Below are 22,417 nucleotides of genomic sequence, written 5' to 3' on the forward strand. Positions count from 1 at the left end.
CAAAGAAAGCCTGCCAGGAAACTGAAATTCCACTGAATCTGAATCTCCATTTGGTGACAACGGAATGTTTAACAGTATCAAGTCTCCAATTCATGAACGTTGTATATTTCTCCATTTATTTAGACCCTCCTTAATTTCTTTTACAAATGTTTTACACATTTTTCATTAAATTTATTCCCAAGTATTTAAATTTTTTTTTGATGCTAACATAAATGGTATTGCTTTAACATCATTTTCCACATTGTCTATTGCTAGTATATAGAAACGTTGTTGATTTATGTATATAGACCTTATAACTTGCCACCTTGCTAAATCCACTTATTAATTCCAATAGCTTTTTATTTTTGTAAATTCCTTGGGATTTTCTATGTAAACAATCATGTCATCTAAGAATAGTTTTACTTCTTCCTTTCCAATCATTACTGCCTTACTACCGTGGCTAGGATCTTCAGAATAATACTGAATAAAAATGGTGAGATCAGAAATTCTTACCTTGTAGCTATCTTAATGGTAAAAGACTGAATGCTTTGTCTCCTAAGTATTATGACAGCTGTAGGTATTTCGTAGATTCCCTTCAGTAGACTAGACAAAGTTCTCCTTCTAGTATGTTGAGAATTTAAGAATTAAAAAAAAAAAAATCATATATGGGTGTTTAATTTTGTCAAATGTTTCTTCTGTATCTACTGAGATGATATATAATTGGTATCCTTTATTCAGTTAATGTGGTGGAAAAGGGGTGAGAGAGAGCTAAAATTCATACTAGGCAAGACTTAGCATTTTAAATTAACTGGTAATTAATATATGCATTTAGAAATCTGGAGATTTAGCAAATAACAGAAGAAATAGCTATGAAAAAGGTGACAGTGGTTATTTCTGAGGTTGGGAGTGGAAACTATTATTCTGTTAAAAGCCATTTAGCATTATTTGACACTTTCAATATAAGACTATATTATTTGACAAAAAAATTTTAAAAATTAAAAATAAATTCAAATAGTTATGGAGATGAGGCTGGGACCTATCAGGCACCGGTTGTTGATGGGGTATTCAAAAATATTCCCCATGCAGCTGGATATACTAGTGTCTTATCTTAGTCATCTAGTGCTGCTATAACAGAAATACCACAAGTGGATGGCTTGAACAAAGAGAAGTTTATATCCTCACAATAAGGTAGGCTAAAAGTCCAAATTCAGGGCATCAGCTTCAGGGGAAGGCTTTCTCTGTCGGCCTTCTCATCAGTCTTCCCAGGGACTAGGAGCTTCTCCACGCAGGGGCCCCAGGTCCAAAGGATGCACTCTGATCCCAGCACTGGTTTCTTGGTGGTATGATGTCCCCCCTCACTGCCTACTTCCCTTTCCTTTCATCTCTTGAGAGATAAAGGGTGGTGCTGGCCACACCCCAGGGAAACTCCCTGTACATTGGATCAGGGATGTGATCTGGGTAAGGGTATTATAATCCTGCCCTAATCCTCTTTAACATGAAATTACAATCACAAAATGGAAGCCCACCACACAATACTGGAAATCATGGCCTAACCAAGTTGACAAATATTTTGGGGGGACACAAGTCAATCCATGACAGCTGGAGAACAGAGATAGAAGATGAAGATAAAGATTTGGGAGTAAGCACCAGATAAAGGTTTTAACGCCAGGGGAGTGGATGAGACTCAGCAGGCACAGGGCAAGAAAAGAGTCGAGGGCAAAATGCTACGAAAGGCTGGCACGTATGGGCTGAAGGAGAAGGATGCAAGGGAGAAGACAGAGAATGAGTTTTCAAAGGACAGGAGAACAAGCCACATATGTTACAGAAGTCAAGGGAGGAGAGTGTTTCATTTTTCCTATATCCTGAATTTCAAAAATTTTATGTATCAACAAACATTAGAGTTATACTTTGCTTTTATAGGTGTCTCTCCCTAATGTTCTTCCTAATTTTATGAAGAAAATCAGTTAATAAAACCTTAAGCAACACAAACGTAATAATGGAAAATACAGAGCGGTGTTACACGTATTTTTTATGTTGCTATTTATGTGTTTCACTTCAGGAAACATCTGGAGCAGAGAGAACAAGGTGAAGAACTTCCACTGCTTATCTCAGCTGATGAAAGAGTTCAAGAAGAAAATGATCAACATGATCAGAAAAGCAAGAGAGAACTGACTGAATATCCATGCCACTTAGATGGGACATCTGAAGAATAAGAAATGGAAGACACTGCATAAAAGTGTGTTGAAAATGGTTTAGTTAACAGAGTACACAAGGTGTTATGATTCAGAAGTAATGAATCATTTAGAAATAATACAACTATTACTTTGCCTGGAAAATACAGGCAATCTTTGGTGGATGAGTCAGTATGGAAACTGATTCCAAGAAAACAGTTTAGAGGATACAAAAACATGTATCATAGAACTGCTTACGAGATTCTTTTTTTTTAAAAAAGAGAGACCTCAGATATCTTATTTGTTGTGTCCACTTCAAAAATAGTTGAGAAAATAAATTAGGAAATCTCTTATGAGGGAATATCTTCTGATTCTAAAAGAAATTGTATACATGAGTATGAAAGAACAATTAATGCTTTAGGCTTAGGGCTATCTCAATGAGACTAAAAGTATAATAAGAAATCTCAACAACAGGCCTAATCTGAGCACGTGGGAATTAGGAAGTGCTTACAAACTTACTTTTCTTTTCACTCCAGTGGAGAAACAGAAAATGTGGCTGAGAGGAAAAGCACCAGGTGGGCAGTCAGGAGTCCCTGGTTCCAGCTTCTGTTTCTGCACTGACCAGCTCAGTAACTTGGTCAAGTCACTTCTCTAACTGGGATTTCATCTTCTTTTCTGAAAAAAGAGGGATAGAGATTATTTTGGGGTTTAGGGTACAAGAGACAAGTTTGTTTGTTTGTTTTTTTGTTCAAACTAGGAAAAAGCAACATTTTACATGAGAGCTATTTTGTATTATTTGATGTAGGAAGCATAATAAGCTGGTATAGTGGTTAAGAGCTCAGCTGCTAACCAAAAGGTCCACAGTTAGAATCCAACAGCTGCTACTTGGAAACTCTATGCTCTGTCCTATAGGGTAGCTACGAGTCAGAATTGACTCAACAGCAATGGTTTTTTTTGGCTTATTAATTTTTAATGCACGTAATTTGCAAACCTAGTGATTTCCCTAGAAACTGGTTCTGAAAGAAAAATTGCAGGTTTTAGCTTCTACCATTTTATAATTTTATTAAAATTCTCTATCATATATTTCAAAATACCAACAAAAGTTGTTTCTGTCCAGCTGATGGTATTTTTAAGTTACTGTATTCCATAGAGTTTTCTTTTTTTGAGGTCTTTTCCTAATTTTGGAGGCAATCATATAAAATTTAGAACACATTCTATAGGTAAAAAATAATTTGGAGTTTGTCATTGTTGTTAGGTGCCACTGAGTCGGTTCTGACTCATAGTGACCCTATGTACAACAGAACAAAACACTGTTCAATCCTGTGCCATCCTCACAATCGTTTTTATGTTTGAGTCCATTGTTGCAGCCACTGTGTCAATCCACCTCATTGAGGGTTTTTCTCTTTTTCGCTAACCCTCTACTTTACCAAGCATGATGTCTTTCCCCAAGGACTGGTCCCTCCTGAAAATGTCCATAGTAGCTGAGACGAAGTCTCACCATCCTTGCTTCTAAGGAGCACTCTGGCTGCATTTCTTCCAAGTCAGATTTGTTCGTTCTTCTGGTAGTCCATGTTCAATATTCTTCGCTAACACTGTAATTCAAAGCATCAATTCTTCTTTGGTCTCACTTATTCATTGTCCAGCTTTTGCACGCATATGAGGCAACTGAAAATACCATGGCTTGGGTCAGGTGCACCTTAGTCCTCAGGGTGACACCTTTGCTTTTCAACACCTTAAAAAGTCTTTTGGAGCACATCTGTCTAAGGCAATATGTCATTTGATTTCTTGACTGCTGCTTCCATGGACGTTCACTGTGGATTTTCTCCGTTTATCAAGATGTTGCTTATTGGTCCAGCTGTGAGGATTTTTGTTTTCTTTATGTTGATGTGTAGTTCATACTGAAGGCTGCAGTCTCTGATCTTCACCAGTAAGTGCTTCAAGTCCTCTTCACTTTCAGCAAGTGAGGCTGTGTTATCTGCGTAACACAGGTTGTTAGTGACTCTTCCTCCAATCCTGTTGCCCCATTCTTCTTCATATACTCCAGCTTCTCGGATTATTTGCTCAGCATACAGATTAATAAATGTGATGAAAGGGTACGAACCTGACACACACCTTACCTGATTTTAAACCACGAAGCACCCCCTTGTTCTGTGTACAGGTTATCTATGTACAGGTTCCTCACGAGCACGACCAAGTGTTCTGGAATTCCCATTCTTCACAATGTTATCCATAATTTGTTATAATCCTCACAGTCGAATGCCTTTGCATAGTCAATAAAATACAAGTAAACATCTTTCTGGTATTCTCTGCTTTCAGACAAGATTCATCTCATATCAGCAATGAAATCTCCTTGTCCTATGCCCTCTTCTGAATCCATCTTGAATTTCTGACAGTTCCCTGTGGGTCTACTGCTGCAGCCACTTTTGAATGATCTTCAGCAAAATTTTACTTCTGTGTGCTATTAATGATATTTTTTCCATAATTTCTGCATTCTGTTGGATCACCTTTCTTTGGAATGGGCACAGATGTGGATCTCTTCCTGTCAGTTGGCCAGGGAGCTGTCTTCCAAATTTCTTGGCATAGATCAATGAACACTTCTTGAGCTGCATCCATTTGTTGGAACATCTCAAAAACATATATACTTTATAACACAGTTTAATAAACATCTGAATGCCGTTACAGACCAGGAACTCTTCCATACAGAAGAAACTAAAACAAATTCTGTAGTTCCTTCCTCAAGCAGTTAACAGTCTGAGTGGGTAGAGAAGGAAGATGCCTAGCCTTTAGGTCAAAGAGGCATCCTGGAGAGGGGACTACCAAGCCCAGTTCTGGGGAACAGGAGAAACAGTTGGCCACAGGAAGAAAGGGAAAATGCCTTGCGGGTAGAGGAATGCCATGGGGACAATGCAGGAAACAGTATGGGATTTGTAGAGAGCTAAAGGTTGGCAGTTTGAACCCACTCAGGGGCACCTCAAAAGACAGGCTGGGTGACCAGCTTCCCAAAGGTAACAGTCTTGAAAACCCTATGTAGCAGTTCTGCTCTGCACACATAGGGTCGCCATTAGTTGGAACTGACTCCATGGCAACTGACAACAACAACAACCAGGAGTTTGGAACTATTCAAGTGTCAAATTTAAAGAAAGACTTCCAGGAGCAAAAGCAGAAGAAGCAACACAGCGTCAGAGAGCCTCTGAGGGGTTTCAGTCTGGGGATGATATCGTCAGGTTTACCCTGTAGGCATACTACGCTGCTAGCACTATGGAAGACAGAGTTAGGTAAGCGAACTGAAGCCAGGTGGACCAGAGGGAAGGCCACTGCAAAGTCCAGAAGAGAATCAGCAAGGCTATAATTTGAGGCAGTTGAGAGGCTTAAGTGACTAGCCTATGATTACAAAACTGTGACCTGGATCTGAACATAAGTCTTTTTGTCGTTAAAACCCGTGCTTTTCTACATCCCTGTACGAGCACAAATTTTGGCCCAAATTGACAACAGATCTTAAAACTCATTTTTATGAAGTAAATTCTGAGCATGTTTTTAAAAAAGATTTTACTCATTAACGTATATTAACTACCCAAAATGTTCAGAGCATTATAGAAAACAAGTAAGGCTCCTGTCTTATAGGAACTTATAGGATAAAAGGAATGAGACAAAAAAGATCAACCCATTGAAGAGGTACAGTATTTTCTGAGCCACTCCTGGGCCCTGATGGAGATCACATTCTATTGGCAATTACTTGTAGAACATAATTTCAACATTCTCATTTCCTTCCCTGACCAGTTCACTTAGACAAAAGTGAGCAGAGAGGCTCTTCAGAGGCAAATGGGCGAATATGGAAGATGACCATGAACCTGGGGTCAAAGGAATAGAAGGATAAGGTCTGGGGAAAATTTGCTTGAATGGGACAGTAAGAAAAGGGCAGTGAAAAATCTTGGATAGCAGTGGACTGGGGAACAGCTTGGAGTTGTCTTTAAAGCAGTTTGGATTTGACAACCCAAAGCTGTAGCTTTAAAAAATAGAAACAAACAAAAAAACACAGCTTTAATCTTTATAAAAGTAATGACTTCGGAAATAAAACATGCTTGCTGCAAAGAAACAGAAATATAAAAAGGAAAACAAAGATCACATCTAGAGATGTAGCAACATAAACACTTTTGTGAATGCCCATTTTTAGCTGTAAACATAAACATACAGAGATGGGGATTTGTGTGTGTGTGTACATACATACAGATCAAGAGGCAGCTGTTCAAAGAGAAAGCTGAAATGCCGTGTGGCTTAAAGTCAGGAAAGGGGTGTATCAAGGTTGTATCCTTTTCACCATACTTATTCAATCTGTGTGGTGAGCAAATAATCTGAGAAGCTGGGCTATATGAAGAAGAATGTGGTATCAGGATTGGAGGAAGGTTCACTAACAACCTGTGATATGCAGATGATACAACCTTGCTTGCTGGAGGTAAAGACGACTTGAGGCACTTACTGGTGAAGATCAAAGACTACAGCCTTCAGTATGGACTGCATTTTAACATAAGGAAAGCAAAAAATCCTCACAATGGGACCAATAAGCAATATCATGGTAAAAGGAGAAAATATTGAAATCTTCAAGGATTTCATTTTACTTGGATCCACAATAAATGCCCACGGAAGCAGCAGTCAAGAAATCAAATGATGAGACCTACATAAATGGAAAAACATACCACATCATGGACAGGTAGACACAACATTGTGAAAATGTCTATTCTTACCAAAGCAATCTAAAAATACTATGCAATCCTGATCCAAATACCAACAGAACTCTTTAATGAGATGGAAAAAATAATCATTAACTTTATATGGAAAGGAAAGAGGCCCGGATAAGTAAAGCACTATTGAACAAAAAGAATAAAGTAGAAGGACTCATATTATCTGTCCTCAGAACCTACTATACAGCTACAGCGGTCAAAACAGCCTGGTTGGTACTCATACAATGACAGACCGATGGAACAGAACTGACCAATGGAACAGAATCAAGAACCCAGACGTAAATCCATTCACCTACAGTCACCTGATCTTCAACAAAGGCCCAAAACCCATTTAATGGGAAAAAGGCAGTCTTTTAACAAATGATGCTGGGTAAAACTGGATGTCCATCTGTGAAAAAATGAAACAGGACCCATACCTCACACCATACACAAAAACTAATTCAAAATTAATCAAAGACCTAAATATAACACTCAAAACCATAAAGATCATAGAAGAAAAAACAGGGTCAACATTAGAGACCCTAATACATGGTATAAGCAGAATATAAACCACAACTAACAATACACGGATACCAGAAGATAAGCAAGATTACTGGGATCTTCTAAAAGTTAAACATTTCTGCTCATCAAAAGACTACCAAAAGAGTAAAAAAGAGAACCTACAAGCTGTGAAAAAAATTTTGGCTCCGACAAAAGTCTAATCTCTAAAATCTATAGGAAAATCTAACACCTCTAACAACAGAAAGTCAAATAATCTAATTAAAAAATGGGGAAAGGATATGAAGAGACACTTCACCAAAGAAGACTTTCAAACAGCTAACAAGCACATGAGGAAATGCTCAAGATCACTAGCCATCAAAGAAATGCAAATCAAAACCATCTCACTCCAACATTATTGGCATGAATCAAAAAAAAAAAAAAACACAGAAAATAAACATTGGAGAGGCTGTGGGGAGCCTGGAACTCTTATGCACTGCTGGTGGGAAGGCAAAATGATACAACCATTTTGGAAAACCATATGCCGCTTCCTCAAAAAGCTAGCAACAGAAATACCATATGATCCAGCAATTTCACTCCTAGGAATATCCTAGAGAAATAAGAGCTGTCACACAAACAGACACATGCACACCCATGTTTACTGCAGGGCTATTCACAACTGCAAAAAGATACAAATAACCTAAGTGCCATCAACAGATGAATGGGTAAACAAACAATGGTATATATACACAAGGGACTACTACATAACAATAAAGAACAATGATGAATCTTTGAAACATCTCACAACATGGATGAATCTGCAGGCCATTATGCTGAGTGTAATAAGTCAGTCACAAAAGGACAAATTTGTATGAGACCACTATTATAAAAATTCATGAAAACGTTTATGTATAGAAACAGTCTTTGATGGTTCCTAGCGAGGGGAGGGTTGGGGAGGGAAAACCACTAACTAGATAATAGATACACGGTAACTTTGGTGAAAGGTAAGACAGTACATAATTCTGGGGAAGTCAGCAGAGAAAATAAATGTTGGAGAGGCTGTGGGGAACTTGGAACTCTTATGCACTGCAAGGTCATGTAAGATTCACAGACACATCCAAACTCCCTGAGGAACTGAATTACTGGGCTGAGGACCATGGTCTTGGGGGACATCTAGCTCAACTGGCATATCATAGTTTATAAAGAAAATGTCCTACATTCTACTTTGGTAAGTAGCATCTAGGATCTTAAAAGCTTGTGAGTGACCATCTAAGATACCTCACTGGTCCCACCCCATCCAGAGCAAGGGAGAATGAAGAAAACCAAAGACACAAGGGAAAGATTATTCCAAAGGACTAAGGAACCACAACTACCACAGCCTGTACCGGACTGAGTCCAGCACAACTAGGTGGTGCCTGGCTACCGCCACTGACTGCTCTTATAGAGATGGCAATAAAGGGTCCCAAAGAGAGCCGCAGAAAAATGTACAATAAAATTCTAACTCACAAAAAAAGATCAGACTTTGGTCTGACAGAGACTGGAGAATCTCCAAGAGTATGGCTCCTGGACATTCTTTTAACTGAAATCAGTCCCAAGATTCACGCTTCAGAGAAAGATTAGACAGGTCCATAAAACAAAACGAGACTAAATGGGCACACCAGCTCAGGGGCAGAGACAAGAAGGCAGGAGAGGACAGAAAAGCTGGTAACAGGGGACCCAAGGTGGAGAGGGGGAAAGTGCTGACACGTTGTGGGGTTGGCAACCAGGGTCACAAAACAGTATGTGTATTGTTTAATGAGAAACTAATCTGCTCTGTAAACCCTCAACTAAAGTACGAAAAAAAAAATCAAATGATATATTGCATTGGACAAATCTACTGCAAAAGATCTCTTTAAAGTGTTAAAAAGCAAAGATGTCTCTCTGAGGACTAAGGTACGCTTGACCCAAGGCATGGTATTTTGCATCGTTCATATGCATGCGTAGACAATGATTAAGGAAGACTGAGGAAGAACTGATGCCTTTGGATTACGGTGTTGGTGAAGAATACTGAATATACCATGGACTGCTGGAAGAACGAACAAATCTCTCTTGGAAGAAATACAGCCAGAATGTTTCCTAGAAGGATGACAAGACTTTGTTTCACGTACTCTGGCCATGTTATCAGGAGGGACCAGTCCCTGGAGAAGGACATCATGCTTGGTAAACTAGACCGTCAGTAAAAGAGGAAGATCCTCAACGAGAAGGATTAACACAACAGCTGCAATAATGGGCTCAAACATAGCAACAGTTGTGAAGATGGTGCAAGGCCGGGCAGTGTTTTGTTCTGTTGTACATAAGGATACTGTGAGTCATCGGAACTGACTTGTTGGCACTTAACAACACAACAACAACAAATACATACACACACATATACACACGTACATAGGAAATTAAATCATAATTTATTATCCGTTTTTCCACTTACTATAAGCTCTTTTCCATGAATATAAAAATGTACATCAAATATCTAATATACATCATGTGGATATATCAAATTTACTTATTCAGTTTTCAAAGGAATGCTAGGCTGTATGATAAGCAAGGTGGGGAAAGGAAGCAAGCAGCAAAGAAATTATAAAACTGGCCTTAGCCATGGCAGCATTTTGGATATTCTAACTGTGGAAGGAGGTAAGGCATATACGGAAGCACATGAGACTTTAGGGTCCCAGACATAAGATGAATAGTGGCTGAATCTGGGATTCTTTGTGGACAAAGAAGAATTTCCAAAAGGGAAACAAAAAAAGACTACAACCCAACACACACAAAAAATGAAGTAATTTCAAATCTTCATAACTGCAGGACAGACAATCAAGGGGAGCACTCAGACAACTAAAATCAGTGGCTGGGCTGCCAGAGAAAAAACAAGTGCCGATCTAATTATTTAGCTTTCCAAGGACATGACAGGGGTTCCCCGAAGAGTGCTCTAACAGCGCACTGTGCCTTTTTCATGAGATGCTAGGTGGCCTTAAGACTTCAAGTATTCTCTCTGGGCCTCAGTTTCCCCAAGTGTTTGGACAGGCTCTACAGGTTTACAAACTACTTGTCAGAGTTTCCTTGGAAGCTGTCAATATTAGGAATTTCCCACTGCAACTAGAATAGCTCTGCTTTTGTCTGTTTTATATAATGAATCTCAAAAAAAAAAAAAATTTTTTTTAATTGAAAAAAAAAAAAAACAGTTCCTATGGAATTTTCTTGCCCAAAATATTTAACTTAAATCTAATCGAGCTTTTAGATCTAACTCCGTATTAGAGAAAATACAAGGGATAGAGAAAAATTTAAGTAATAGGGTAAACAGAGATATTTACAATGTGGATCATTCTTTAAGGCAACTGGTCTGGTCTTTTCAATCACTATCATGGGAGAAAAAGTCTATGTGTGTGTTGGGAGGGTGCAGGGGAAAAGACAGAAGTAACACCAAATACAAAGGCTCTGAGGTGTGAGCACGTCTCGAATGTTTTAGGAAATATGAGAAGGCCGGTGTGGCTGGAGTGGAACAAGAGCATGAACAGTAGGAGGTAGAGAAGTAATGGGGCAGAAATGAAGGGGGAGGGGATGAGTGGATGTAGGAATCATTTAGAATCCTGTGGGTCATATGAAGGATTCTGGCTTTTACTGAGATGGGAAGCTATTGAAGAGTTTTGAGCAGAGAGATGACAGGATCTGACTTAAATTTTAACAAGGTCATTCCGGCTGTTATGATGAGAATAGACTACAGGGAACGATAGTTGAAGCGCAGAGGCCAGTTGGGGGACGAGTAGAGTAATCCAGGCAGAAGATGACACTGGTTTGGGCCAGGTGGCAGCATGCGAAGGGTGAGAAGTGGTCAGATTCTAGGTATACTTTGAAAGTAGACCCAATGGACAGATGTGTTCGTTTTGTGGAAAACAGGGAGATCAAAGATGAATTTAAGGTTTTTTTTCTTTTTTTGGCTGGAGCAACTAGAAGAAGAGAACTGACATTAATTAAGATTGGAAAGACTGTAGGAAAAACAGATTTGTTGGTGAAGGAGGGGGTGGTGGTGGCAAATAAGGTCAGTAGATCAGTTTTGGACACATTAACTTCTGTGATTTCTATTAGACATTCAGGTAGTAATGTCCAGAAGTTAGTTGGAGAATTAAGCCCTGAGTTTAGGGGACGCATCTGGGCTTACAGAAATTTGGGATTCACATTTAAAGCCATGAGACTGGATCAGATCACCAAAGGAGGGAATACAGAAAGTTGAGACATCCAAGGACTGAGCCCTGGACACTCAAACATGCAGCTGCAGTGCTATACAATACACCTTTCTGCAACGCTGAAAAATTTGTATATCTGTGCCTTTCAATAAGTAGCCACTGCTCACACGTGGCTATTGAGCACTTAAAATATGGATAATACAACTAAATAATTGATAATGATTAATTATTGATAGTGGCTGCAGTACTAGACAGCAAAGATCTAGAGTATGGGGAAGTGAAGAGGAATCAGCAGAGAAGACTGAGAAGAAGTGGCTAGAGAGAGGTAGCAGGAACCACAGAAGAGGCAGGAATTGTGAGAAAATTCTGAATGAATCTCTCATGTCTCTGTACATACTGCAAGGAACGTACTGATTGCCCTCTGTCCTGACTATAATTTCAAAAATGTTTATATAGTGAACAATCTTGGAAGACCTGATAGTGTCTCCTTTCGGAACAAAGGGTTACTGTCCAATATAACAAAGATAATGTTTTCTTCTGGAATGGGGCAGGCATGCTTATTTACCCATCATAAAAGATTTGGGTTCCCTAAGATCAGGTTTGCTTTCCAATAACACAACCCACCTGGTCCTCTTCACATTGCCCTGGGAGAATCAGGGCTTAGAGAACAGTAAAAAAAAATACTGACATTCTGGCAACAGCTACTACAGTAAGTAATAAACTGTCTTTTATCTCTGATACAGAAGTCTCATGTCTTCTACCAGTATTCAAGAACCTGTGGCAGGCTATCATGTTAGCTTACAAATAGGGTAAAATCTCAGATTATTCATAGTTCTTGACAAGTATCCCAGAAGCCAAGTAAACAAAGTGTCCCACAGGGAAGAGTGTGACCAACTCTGCTCCTGAATATTAAGTCAGGTCAAGTGCCGAGAAATGACAGATGTGGCCCTCACTGGTAACTGATAAGAACAGTTTTAGTGGAATATAGGAGCAGGTATCTGACTGACTTAAGTTCAAGAAAGAATGGGAAAAGGAAAATTAGCAACAGAATGTAGAAAACTCTTTTAAGAAGTTTTGGTGTGAAGTTTAAATGAAATAAGTCAATAAAGGGGAAAGCAGAGCCAAGGAGAGTTATTTCTAAGACAGGAGAAAGAAAAGCATATTTTCATGCATAACAGTGATTTAGAAGAGAGGAGGAAATTTATGAAACAAGAGAAAAAACTGCAGAAGCACTGAGGTAACCAGGAAACCTACTGGTGTCAACTCCAACTCATGGTGACCCCATGTGTGTCAGAGTACAACTGTGCTCCATAGGGTTTTCAATGGCTGATTTTTTGAAAATCGATTGCCAGGCCTTTCTTCTGAGGGGCCCCAAGGGGCTAAGTGTGTTAACCATTGGTACTACCCAGGGACTCCAAAGTTTGTTCTTTTAAAATAACAGCAGAGAAACCAGAGTATATGGGTACCACTGCAGGTAGTTGGAAGATGTAGGACTGGAAGGTTGTCAAAACCCTCTTCTGATTCACTTTTCTCAGTGAAATAGGAAGCAAGGTCAGCAGTTGAAAGTGAAGAGTGGAGAGAAGATAATGAATGTGTGATGAGCTTGAAGACACAAAATAGCCATTTAGGAGAGGAAACTGAGAGAAAGTAACTGGGGAAATCTAGTGTGACTGTCAGTCGTTGAAGGTCACTTCAGGTTATGATCATTAATTTAATGTAAGTTCAGTGGCATGGAGTAGGTAAAGAATTAGATTTAATCAGCATTGTAGTTTAGCTAGGCAAAGTTGCTGAAGTGAGAGAGAGAGAGGCAAATGAATTGAAAATGTATGCGACGGAGAGATTATACTAACTGATAATGAATGGAATCTAAGCCTCTACCCTTCATTATCTCCTAAAACCCCAGCTTTTCCACCATGCCCTGTGGAGCTCAGAAATCATCATCAGCAAAATCCCTATATCCTTGGCCTCTTCTCTGATGCTTTCTTCAACTTTCTTTATCTTCTTTTTCTGACCGAAACTGCGCTCTCTATTGAGGGTGCTGCTTTCCCTGCAGCATTCTTAGATGACACTTTTCCACACCCCTCACAACATGAGGCCTGGTAGGTGTCCTTTTTTGTTTCTCACTGCTACTTCCAGACATTCTCCTGCGATCCTCCCACAAAATCCACTGCTTTGAGCCACACATCATCAGACTCCACCACCCACTACCCTTCCTTATTGCAGTCATTTAAGTCTCCCTTTCATCCCTTGAAGATTTTAGCTTCTGGCTCATTGTTACTCCAACACTATTTCTGTCACAGTTCCTGCTGATTTCAACATCCAAACAGATGATCCATCTGATATCCTGGCCTCTTAAGTTTCTGGACTTTTTCTCTACAACACTGATCTTGTTCTCTACCCTGTCTCAGTGACCTTCTCTCATGGTCATACCCTATGCCTTTAGAACATCTAAGAGTATGTTTTAATAACCACATACATAAAAAACCTATTGCTGTTGAGTTGATACTGACTCATAGCAACCCTGTAGGACAGGGAACTGCCCCATAGGGTTTCGGAGGCTGTAATCTTTATAGAAGCAGACTGCCACATCCTTCTCCCGTCGAGTGGCTGGTGGGTTCAAATTGCTGACTTTTCAGTTAGCAGCCTAGGGCTTTAACCACTGTGCCAGCAAGGCTCCACATATATGGAGGAGCATAACTTACCTCCCCAGAATTAACCAGTGAGTTCAGAGTAAGACTACCCCTACACAGGCCCCCACTGGCAGGACTGTGGGAATGGTGATGCATTGAGCACAAGACTACCCTCTGTAGAACCTCATTCTACTACCAACAGATAACAAAACATAGCAAGAGGTGGAGAACCAGGCATGCTTTCTCTTTGCCCTCTCTTATCTTGGTGGAGAGAAAGGCAGAGAGGCATGCTACTATGTTGACCCTTCTTGTACTAGGTTGTCAAAAGGAAGATTTATATAACACCACTGTTTTAAAAATATTTACATATGCCAAGCATTGTGTTGAACATTTAAATGCATTTCTAATTTAATTCTTACGCTAACACTGAGGTTAATGTTATTTCACAAACAAGGAAACTGAGGCTGAGAGAAGTTAAAGAACTTGCTCAAACTACATACTCAGAAAGTGAAATAATTGTGATTTGAGTCTAGGTTCCCCTGACGTCAAAGTTCCTCTCACCTATACCATGCTCAGATTAAGGGAAAAGGAGATGGGGTAGTCAGTCCCTGAGTTTCTGCCATAATCCCAGATTTCTCAACTTCTAGGGGAGGAATTGTCTCAAGATCTTAGTAAGCATAAGAAAAAGAAGAAAGGAAGGAAGGGAGGGAAAGAGGGAGAGAAGACACAAAATCTGTAGAACATTGAGTCATTGCAGTAACCTGGATAAAAAGAACAAAAAGGTTTAAAAAAAAACAACCAATTTTATTTTTCAGAAAGCTTGAAAACTGAATAAGTTATTAGAGAGTGATGAAACTGGGTGTAGTGATACATAAAATAGTCACATAAAAGAAAATCATAATAAAGTTAATGAAGTAAAATTTAAAGGTAGGCTATTAAAAACCCATGAATAAAGTTAAATGCTACCTAACTGAACTTCAGACCATAAGTACATTACCACACCTTATAAGTATAAAAAATTATACAGAAATCTGCTTCTGTGAAGACTGTAGCCAAGAAAACATGGTGGTGCCATGAATTGAAACCAACTCAACAACAATAAGTTTGGTATTTTTGGTTTCTGACTATATCTTGGGCAAGGTCTTCTCACAGGTAATTAGTTGATTTCTGCTCTGATCCAGCTAACCTCTGTGCTTGCCCACTGGAAGAGCATGTGAAGCACTCTTGGTGGTCTACAATTTTAGGCAAAATGTAAGGGCTCAAGAGTAGTAGGTAATTAAACAAAACCACTCACAGGATACCCATATGAATCACAATCTCTAATGGGGCTCTCAGGCCATAATTTTTGCAGTGATATTTCTGCAGGGAAGTTCTCATTCAATATTACGATGGGGTGTGGATGTGTGTGTGACATCACACAGGAAAGCAGAGCTGAGAACAAGGTTCAACTTCAAGAAGCCAAAGGGAAGACATGATGGAGGTCCAAACCAAAAGGCCAGAAGCAGGTAGGGAGACTGGGCAAGAGCCAGAAATATGAGGAGAGTTGAGAATAAACTATAATAGAACAAGTGAGATAAAAACTGCAAGAATTTATCTGTTATTAATTGCCCAGTTTATAAACAGACAACCTGGTAGCTCAGCGCACACACAATTAGAGTACCTTATTGGGGCAACTGAACTTTTTATAGGAATCTTATTAGGTGTTCGGCAGCCCATAAGAGTGGAATGGCTACCTGCCATATTTTCAGGCCATGCCCAGGATATAAACTTCCTCAGCAAGGCCTGCCAACCCTACTGCAAAATATCACTCAATTTCGATCACCGCATCTACTGCTAGAATCCTGGACCAAATCATCATGCTCTCCTGGGCTGTCATGGCCTCCTTACTGGTTTCCCTGCTTCCACTCTTATTTTCTACTGCTCATTCTCCAAACAGCACAACCACAGTAATGCAAGTCACAGCAAATCACTCACCTATTTAAAATGCTCCAATGGCTACCCACTACAATTTGAATAAAATCTAAACTTCTCTATCAAGGCCTAAAATAGCTCCAGAATATGCCTACCAACTCCTTGACCTTATCTTTTACTACATTCCCCTGCCTCTTTTAAGTTCCTCACACAGCCTCTTCCTTTCCCTTGACCAAGTCTCCATCTCTACCCCATCATCCAGTTTACTATCTTTACAGCACTTATCAGTACTTAGAGTTGTTTTTTTATAGTTTACACATTTACTGTCTTTATCCCTGCAACAGAATGTACACTGAAGGAAGGCAAAGATCTTGTTCACCACTGTATCCTAACACCAGAAGCGTACCTATCATATAAGCACTAAATAAAGGAAGGTAAGGAGGGAAGGAGGGAGACAATTTTCCTAACATACCATCATTTCTGTTTCCTTGGCCAACATCTACACTAGGAACAAATGTCACCCTCGTAACCAGTTTAAGGAGGAACTGACTGATCTATCTAGGGTGAAGTGGCCCTGCAGGCCATTTCTCGTAACTGCTCAGTTTTAATTTTGCATTTTACCTAGTGCAAAGGCTTAGCAAATGCTTTGGACCTAAGACCAGCACCTCTGGCCTCCATTCCAAATGCGTTACTACTGACAGGCAAAGTACATTAGACATTAGAGCTGTGAAACCCAGCACTGCATCTCAACCCACACAAACACACGCTGACAAAGCCTGGCAACAAGAGGCTCAATTATGCTTCTACTATAGCTGGGCAAATTATTTTTATACCAAAAAACCCAACCAAACCTGCTGCCATCAAGTCGATTCCGACTCATAGCGACCCTATAAACGTCCACTATTAAAAACACATACATGGCCCACCAGTAAGGAGAACAGTACATCGCCCTGATCTCCAAACTTCTTAGCTAGCCTATGTCCAAATCTACGGAGAAGCGGAGCAAGATGGTGAAGCGAGTGGATGTTCCCATTTAGTCCCCCAGCAATTAACTCACTGAACAACAAATAAAAACAAGCACAGACTGAGATCTCAGAACTCCAGACAACAGGTGAGGCATTGGAGAGTTGGAGTTAGTCCATAAGCGGGGAGAGGAGCAACGGGGTTGGTACAGAAGCCAGGAGATCCTAACTGCTAACGCTGCGAGTGCTCGTTCATTGCTGTCATTTTGGGACGGGGCTGGGTAATACCCTAAATAGGAAACACACAAAAAAAACCTAATTTGAGGAAGCTCTAGCATGATTATTTTTTAAGGTGGCACAAACTGGCTGTAGGGGTATGCAGGCCATGCAACTGGGAGGTGGTTAAGGGAGACTGTGATGCTGTGTGACGGTATTGTTGCATCCTACTGAGGACTGAGATGGATGGGTGCTAGGACCAGGAGCAACTGCCACGGTAACAGGGCGAGGGGAATACTTCAGACTGACAGAGCGGCACAGAGAGACAATCAGCCCACAGTGGGGCACCATGGGTGAACCTGTGTGGGGCACCTGTAAAAGACACAGAGAGCCTTCATCACAGCAAGTCGAGCCCCACCACTAACGTCAGCATCTGCAACCATCTAATCACCCCCTCCTGTGCATGCGTGCAGAACTCCAGGGAGCAAGCATCCAGAGCTTCTGAATCGACACTAAAAAAAAAATCTAAGAATAAGAGTGCTATCTACTGGTTCTCAGGAGAAGATACCAAGCCCACTGCTGCTAGGACATTCTGACTCATAGCAAACCTGTGGGCTGAGGGGAGCTGTCCTGTGGGGTTTCCAGGACCGTGAATATTTGTGAAAGTGGTCTGCCACACCTTTCTCTCACGGAGTGGCTGGTGCGTAGAGGCCCTGGCCTTTTGGTTGGCAGTCCGGGGCTTGTTCTCTGAGCCACCAGGGTGCACAACTGGAAGATTTTCCCACAATAAAGAGAACACAAAATTTAAAGCAATAATAACAATAATAATAACAAAATGGTCCAAGTTCAGCAAAAGATAGTAAAACATACAAAATCCCCAGGGAAGAAGGAACAATCAAAAAGCAAAACACAAAGAAGAGGAAATCTCTCCTATAGAGACCAGAGTAAAAAAAGAATTGATAAATTTCAGGCTATGGTGCTAATTATATTTAAAGAAACCAAAAAGCACACAGAAAACAAACGAGTGGAGACGAGGAGGCAAATGGAGGAACAAAATGAGAGATTTAACAAGGAAACTGAAAACATAAACGAAGAAACAAAAAGAACTATTGGAAGTGAAGAAAAAAATACCTGAATTAGAAAAAACAAGAGAAACAACAACAGAATCGAACACACAGAAGAAGGAGTAAGTGAACCAGAAGACAAAAAAATTGAATTATTCACATCTCAAGAGAAATAAGAGAAAAGAACAAAGAAAGTATTACTCAAGAGAGTACTCCAAAAGGAAAGGCTAGGGCATTAAGAAATAAGTACAAAGTAAACACTGAATATAGGTTGTATATTGATGTTAATGGAGACACACCAACAGATACAGGAGAAGGAGAATAACATCGGGAATAGATTTATTATGTTAAGGTTGTATGTTAACTGCTGTTCATATATTAAACACTGATGTAATTTTAAGTTGTATAATCTAACATATGGATAACCACTGAGAAATCACTAAGAAGGAACAATCAGAAGACAAGAAGGAACATAACAAAAGGGCTCATCACAAGAAAGCACCCAAATACAAACAAACAAACAAAAAATGAGTGAGGCAGACATTGTTTTCAGTAATAACCTTAAATGTAAATGGTCTAAATACCACGTGCAAAGGCAGGGAGTGACAGAATGGCTTAAAAAAAAAAAAGATCCATCTACAAGAAACACAGCTTAGACACAAGAACACAAACAGACTGAAAGTAAATGGAGAAAAATATTCCACACAACCAGTTAACAAAAGAGAGCAGAGGTGGCCATACTGATATCAGATAAAATAGACTTTAAATTAAAATCTATTACAAAAGATAAATAAGGACATTATATAATAATAAAAGGGTCAACTGAGCAAGAAGGCATAACAATTACAAATATATATGCACTTAACAGCAACTAAAGACACTAATGACCATATTGAACACTAATGACCAAAGAGCAGACAGGTTGTGGAATGACATCAAGGACATCATACATGAGGAAGGCAAGACGTCATTAAAAAGACAGGAAAGAAAGAAAAGACCAAAATGCATGTCAGAAGAGGCTCTGAAACTTGCTCTTTAGCATCAAGAAGTTAAAACAAAAGGAAGAAATGATGAAATAAAAGAGTTGAAGAGCTGAACAGATTTCAAAGGGCAGCTCAAGAAGAAAAAGTAAAGTATTATAACAAAATGTTCAAAGACCTGGAGATAGAAAACCAAAAGGGAAGAACACACTTAGCATTTCTCAAGCTAAAAGAACAGAAAAAAAATTCAAGCCTAGAGTTGCAATACTGAAGGATTCTACAGAGAAAATATTAAATGATGCATGAGGCATCAAAAGCAGACAGAAGGAATACGCAGTCACTAAACCAAAAAGAACTGGTAGGTGCTCAACTGCTTCGGGAGGTAGCATATGATCAGGAACCAAAGGTACTGAAGGAAGAAGTTCGAGCTGTTCTGAAGACACTGGTGAAAAACAAGGTTCCAGGAATTGACAGAATACCAATTGCGATATTTCAACAAACAGATACAGTGCTGGAGGTGCTCACTTGCCTATGCCAAGAAATCTGGAAGACAGTGACCTGGCCAACTGACTGGAAGACATGCATATTTATACCTATTCCCAAGAAAGGTAATCCAACTGAATGCGGAAATTATCTAACAATATCATTAATAGCACACACAAATAAAATTTTGCTGAAGATCATTCAAAAGTCGCTGCGGCAGTATATTGACAGGAAACTGCCAGAAATTCAAGCTGGATTTAGAAGTGGACGTGGAACCACGAATATCATTGCTGATGTCTGATGGATCTTCACTAAAAGCAGAAAATAACAGAAAGATGTTTACCTGTGCTTTATTGACTATGGTAAGGCATTCAACTGCGCAGATCATAGCTAATTATGGATAACATTAGAAAGAATGGGAACTCCAGAACACTTAGTTGTGCTCATGAGGAACCTGTATTTAGATCAAGAGGCAGTTCTAGGACAGAACAACGGGATACAGTGTGGTTTAAAGTCAGGAAAGGTGTGTGCCAGGGTTGTATCCTTTCACCACACTTATTCAATATGCTTAGCAAATATCCAAGAAGCTGGACTATATGAAGAAGAACAGGGCATCAAGATTGGCTGAAGACTCAGTAACAACCTGCATCATGCAGATGACACAACCTTGCTTGCTGAAAGTAAGGAGGACTTGAAGCATTTACTGATACAGATCAAAGACCACAGCCTTCAGTATGGATTACACATCACCATAAAGAAAACAAAAATTCTCACAACTGGACCAATAAGCAACATCATGATGAACAGAGAGGAGACTGAGGTTGTCAAGGATTTCATCTTACTTGGATCCACAGTCAACACCCATGGAAGCAGCAGTCAAGAAATCAATAGATGCACTGCACTGGGCAAATATGCTGCAAAAGATCTCTTTAAAGTGTTAAAAAGCAAAGATGACACCTTGAAGACCACGTGCGCCTGACCCAAGCCATGGTGTTTTCAATCACCTTATATGCATGCAAAAACTTGACAAAGAAGAAGGAAGACCAAAGAACTGACGCCTTTAATTGTGGTGTTGGCAAGAACACTGACTATACCACGTACTGCCGAAAGAACAAACAGATCTGTATCAGAAGAAGTACAACCAGAATGCTCCTTAGAAGCAAGGATGGCAAGACCACGTCTCACATACTTTAGATATGTTATCAGGAGGGATCACTACCTGGAGACGGACATCAGACATCATGCTTGGTAAAGTAGAGGGTCATCAAGAGATAGGAAAATGCTCAATGATCTGGGCTGACACAGTGGCGGCAACAATGGGCTCAAGCATAACAATGGTTGTGATGATGGTGCAGGATTGAGCAGTGTTTCATTCTGCGGTACATAGGGTTGTTATGAGCTGGAACTGATTTGACAGCACTTAACAACAAGACCAATAGCAATGCACCAAAATACGTGAAACAACTACTGACTAGTATGAAAGAAGAAATATACAACTCCACAATAATAGTAGGGGATGTCAACACACCACTTTCACTTACAGACAGAATACCTAAAAAGAATATCACTAAGGACACTGAGAACATAAATAAATCCATGACCTAATGGACGTATATAGAAAACTCCACCCAACATCAGAACAATACACATTCTTCTCCAGTGTACATGAATCACTTTCCAGAATAGAGCATATGCTAGGACACAAGACTACTCTCAACAAATTTAAAAAGAATGAAATCACACAAAGCATCTTCTCTGACCATAACAGTACGAAGCTAGAAATCGACAACAGGTGAAATAAGGGAAAAAGAATAAACACATTGAAACTAAATAATATACTACTAAAAACTATCAGATCAAGGTGGGGCCAAGGCAGCTAAGTAGTCAGATACTTCTGCTGATCCCTCCTAGAACCAACACCCGAAAAAACAAATAAATTGATTATATATATGACAAGCTAGGAACCCTGAGCATCAAATTCAAAGTTAAGGAATCGGACTGAGTGACGGGGGAGGGAGAGAAGGTGCAGAAGCAGCGAAGAGTTGCTGAGCCCATGGCAGCGCCTTAGCTCCAATTCCTTGGTATGATTGTGGTGGGGCTGATGGTAGTTTCCTGGGACACGGCAGCTTCAGCGAAAAAAGGCAAGCACAGTGGCGCAGCACTGTTCCTGTGGCGTGTCTACAGCAGGGATAGCCGTGGCGTTGAGGAAATGGCTGCCTCAGTGAAAGAAGGCAACCGAAGTGCCGGCACTCCAAACCCCTGGTGTGACAGCTGCAGGACTGGCAATGGAGTTTAGGACACAGCTGCCTCAGTGAAAGAAGGCAATCACGGAATGCAGCCTTAATCCCCTGGGGCGATCTTGGCAGGGACTCAACCAGCCCACAAAGGCTAAACACACGCCTCTGGAATCTCAGATAAAACAGTGTGCTCTCAGAAGAAGGTAAGTGATTTTGTCTAATTTACCACGCATGGATCTAATGCCTTTTTTTTTTTTTTTAAAGAACTGTCTCCTATCTATATGATCCCTCCTCCCTCTGCCCCAGCTGGCTTCATTAACAGTTGACTTCCGTGGCCCTGAGATACGTCCTCCTACA

General features: G+C 40.0%; 1 protein-coding gene across 3 annotated transcripts in view; it reads right to left on the reverse strand.

The window, feature by feature from the left end:
• PPP2R3A (protein phosphatase 2 regulatory subunit B''alpha) overlaps positions 1-22,417 on the reverse strand; it is a 281,968-nt gene that overhangs the window by 205,581 nt on the left and 53,970 nt on the right. For all 3 annotated transcript variants that reach the window (XM_064277286.1, XM_064277285.1, XM_003419984.4), the window contains exon 2: positions 2,670-2,825. The gene's annotated coding sequence lies outside the window, so the exon portion shown is untranslated. The remainder of the gene's footprint in view (positions 1-2,669; positions 2,826-22,417) is intronic.

Source organism: Loxodonta africana, chromosome 26 (genome assembly GCF_030014295.1).
Source record: "Loxodonta africana isolate mLoxAfr1 chromosome 26, mLoxAfr1.hap2, whole genome shotgun sequence".
Classification (NCBI taxonomy): Eukaryota; Metazoa; Chordata; class Mammalia; order Proboscidea; family Elephantidae; genus Loxodonta; species Loxodonta africana.